The sequence below is a fragment of the Anarrhichthys ocellatus genome, unplaced genomic scaffold (genome assembly GCF_004355925.1).
Source record: "Anarrhichthys ocellatus isolate YVR2014 unplaced genomic scaffold, GSC_Weel_1.0 scaffold42, whole genome shotgun sequence".
NCBI classification, from domain to species: Eukaryota; Metazoa; Chordata; class Actinopteri; order Perciformes; family Anarhichadidae; genus Anarrhichthys; species Anarrhichthys ocellatus.
In genome coordinates, this window is record NW_022280072.1 from 1,281,594 (window position 1) to 1,285,826 (window position 4,233).

Genomic DNA, 4,233 nt, shown 5'->3' on the forward strand with positions numbered 1-4,233 from the left:
TCTCTCTCTCTCTCTCTCTCTCTCTCTCTCTCTCTCTCTCTCCACTTACTGTACGAGAGTCTGAACACGACTGGCTGGGTGTTAATGAGCTTGTAGAGAGTCAGGTGGCAGTTGTTCATATACGTGTGTGAGAGAGAGAGACAGCTATAGGTGCAGTATGGGCAGCAGGTACTGTATGTATGTGTGTGGCTTTGACTTAGCTGGTAAGTCTCTGTAGTTAACAGCTACCACAGCTTTGTCCTTTTAAAGAAACCACTGCATGTATGATTTTTCTTTCAAATTTGACCAGATTACTATAGACAGGACAGATGAAATATGCATGTGCTGTTGGTTTTCAGATTTAGCGAGCTCTCTCTGAGGATCAATACCATGCATTCGTTCTGAAAAGCATCAGGATGTTTTTGGTTCGTCAGCTCCACTCTGCCCTTTCTGTACACGAAGCTGTGATATCAGAGTTCAAAGCAGCAGCGGATCATTACCGCAGTCCAGTGTGTGATCGCAGGCCTGTCTGTTACTCCGCGGTTCATTATCAAAGACCAAGACACAAACACAGTCTGTTCTCTGCTTTAATCTCCTCACCAAGAACCACCGCCTGTCTCCTAGAAATCATGGCAGACATGCTGCAGTTAGCTCTGCTACCCAACTGTAATTGCCCATCACTCATTTGTTTTCATAAAACAACCAAAAAACCATGAAGCGCATCCCCTAGAAGCGTTTTATTTGACGCTGAAGCAACTAACTGTATCTACAGATGGTTGCAACCTGCCTGAACCGCCTGGCTTCACCTGAGGCCGGCGCGTTCTTGGCAGACACTGTCAAAGGTCTTTAGCCTCCTCTGCAGTGCCTCTCCAACAGCAGGAGGAGGAAGATGAGGGATGCATAAGAAAAAAAAGCATGGCTCAGTTAGACCATCTGCTCACACGGAACCACAGATTTACTGCGACTGGTTTACACTTGTGTGCTCACAACCAAGCCCAAAAAATAGCCGTAGTGAAGGTCTTGAGCTGCGTTAAAGATGCAATGTACAAGATTCAGAGCACTAATATAGCAGCAAATATCGATCCGCTTTGGAAAGACATGGTGAAGTAATGTCTACCTGAATAGGGAATTAAGTCGCTCTCCCCTTTTGCCGTAGTTTGATCTGTTAGCGCCGTTAGCTGCAAGACGCCGGCTCAGCCGTCGCCATGTTGAGAGGCAGCAGAAATGCTCACAGTCTTGTGTAAAGAACGTTTAACAAAGACATCATCTATACAATACAAACTATCAAGGAAGAATATGAAGCAAATAAATGAGGTATCATAAAAGATGATTTACCTTATTAAAATTACTATCAAGTGCAAGGCGGGAGATGTATATATAGAGACGCAGGTTGCAGCATTTTGTAAATATTATTGAAATCATCTTTCCCGTATGAGGCCTAAGTGCACGAGCCGACACACACTGTGTTTACACACAGCAGGTAACGGAATCTCGCTGCCATAGGCCTGTTGTGTTTTCACGCCATCTGTCCACTCGAGTGTCACACCCGAAGTCATTGTAGCGATGGGAGATCGCATCACTGACCCATCGTCGTGACACCGCGCTATAACTGTGAGAACCAGAGACATGCAGAGGAACGATGATTAATGAGGAAACAAAGAACAATAATAGTTTGGGCGAGAGTGTGCGCGGGTGGTGGTTGACAGCACGCGGCCAAGGAAGAAATGAAGAATAACACATTGCCAATAGTGATCAAATCTCAGTGCGTCAACAGCAAACAAACCCATGCACCAAGAGTCTCAACGCTTTACACCTCAGCTACACGCACAGATCTCACCACATAATTCAGAAGACTGATACGGTCCGCAAGCCTGCTGAAAATAGAAAATGAAACAAAAGAGCGTGCACTAGGATGTGTGTGTATCATGTAACCTACAAGACCCGTGTTCCACCGTGAGCCCAGATATATTTCTGTCAAGGACTGGATGGTAATAGTCATCGCGATCCCGCTTGTCGCTCTGAAACAGCCTCTCCAGCCACCACAAAGCTATTCAATAGCCCCATGCATCATTCCTCCGGGTCAAATTCCCCTGATATGTTCTGTATTGCGTTAGCTGGGAGGCTGAGTCATCTCTATAAAGCAATTTAATAAGAAGAAAGCACTTGCTGTCACTTATGTCTTATCCTACCCAAAACAAGAGGCAGAGCCTGGAAGCTACGCGCTTGTCAAGTCTAGGTTCAGAACGATTCCTCGGTTCAGAATCGATTCTCGATTGCTCTGAGTTAAGAAAAGGCGGCGTGGCACATTATGGCATTAAAGCAGAGAGTCCAATGTGTAAAGGATTATGTAGTAAACTACTTCAGAAGCTGAAAGAGGCGGCACCGCAAGTCAACACTGCCAGACAGAAAAAAAAATGAAACTATTCAAAAATACATTTTTGGAAGCTGTGAAACGAATCAGAATCATAAAGGATAAGAATCAAGATTCTGACATTAAGCAATATTTTTCCCCTCACACCTACCCCTGGCAAAGTGCCCTTGAGCAAGGTGCTGACCCACACTGACCCAGAACTGTGCTGTGGTCCCTTCTGGTGGTACAGCAGTAATTTGTCTCCACTAAATCCTAACAGAACGCTATTTCACAGCAAAGTGAAGAGCTCCACACTTCCTCTAAAATCCACTTGCTTGGAATATGTGGAATAGTGATTCTATACGAGGGTAATTATAGCGGAGTGGAAATGTAAGGCAGAGTATACGTACCCATTCATTATGGACACAAAGATGCTGACAATGTGCTACTTTGTTTCACACAGCCGAGATCGAACAAAGAGCTTTCTATTGAACACATAGAACTCCTGGGCCAGGAACCATCATCTCCAGCACCAAGTATACAACGAGCACACACTCTCCAGCAACCCACTGAGCAGCAGCGACAATTCCACATGGCGCACACACACGCGCACACACGCACACACGTACTTAAGAACCTTTCGTCTCCCTCTAATTCCAGTGAATGAACAACATCATGCCGCTTCCATAACTAATTAACTACAAATATATCAAGCTAAATTATTGACACTAATAATAACCACCACTCACAAATAGTCTTAATAAACTTTCTAAATATAGACTCTTAGAAAAACAGTATCTCATCAGTTTAAAAGAAAAATGCAAGTGCGTCGTTATTACAAAAGTGCTCATTGCCTTCAAGTGAAATTACACCTCAGATGCTGTTTGTCATGTTTTATCAGTTAATGAGATTACTGCAGCACTCGGAGAGGACCGAATGTTTTAACATGGTCTGAAAATGGACCTTCAATAAACAAACCCACACGAATAAATGAGAGCAATCAGAATAGACTGGTTCAGTGGCTGCTTGGTACGGTTTGTGTCTTAAAAAGAGGAAAAGCAGATCAGCACCATGTGTGCACGCTTGGGGTATTTTGGCAAGAGAGGTTTCACTTCCACTGTAAATGAAACCGTTAATTCCTGAAAACCTAATAATTAATAGCTTGACCTGATGAAAATCTATATGGTTGGGTATCAGGTACTTTCACTAAAGATTACCGTAATACATCATAACAAATTATGTATGATCCTCCCTGTTACATGAATTATACATTTACTTAGGTGTGCTTACAATAAGTACTATGACTTTGCTAAGATGAGATGAAATATCATTTTCTCTTCATCATTTACACATAACGGAGCCCCACGTTCTTCACCTGTAGACATGAACAAATTAATAAGCGGCTGATCCACAGGGAGACAGGACCTTGCTCATTGTTTGTCATTCTTCTTCTTCCTGTATTTAAAACAGAAAACCGATCATCGGGTCAAACCATTCCCCCCACAGGAATGTGCCTCCCTCTCTCCCTTCAAACCGTGCCTCTAATTCCTTTTCTGTCGCATCGCCAACCTCCTCTCAACTCCCCCCCCCTCCTTCTTCTCTTTCTTTACTGTCACAGACATCGACCGACCCCCGCCCCCCCCCCCCCCAATCCATCTCATCACATCGCCTCTGCTCTTCCACAGGAGCACCTTTCTCGCTCTCCCCATCCTCCTCCCCCATCGTCTCCCCGCCCATCCCCTAACGCGTCCGAGTCAGTGGCCACCCAGCAGGGGGATTCATCACAGCAACCTTGCAGCCACAGTAAACACTGCCAAGAGAGAGCACGCGCGCACACACAAAATCTCACACTCTCTCACACACACACACACACACACACACACACACACACACACACACACACA

The 4,233-nt window shown here is 44.7% G+C and overlaps 1 protein-coding gene across 3 annotated transcripts in view; it reads right to left on the bottom strand.

Annotated features, from left to right (window-relative positions):
• LOC116394899 (importin-13-like) overlaps window positions 1-4,233 on the bottom strand; it is a 20,517-nt gene that overhangs the window by 14,344 nt on the left and 1,940 nt on the right. The gene's annotated exons all lie outside the window — the stretch shown is intronic.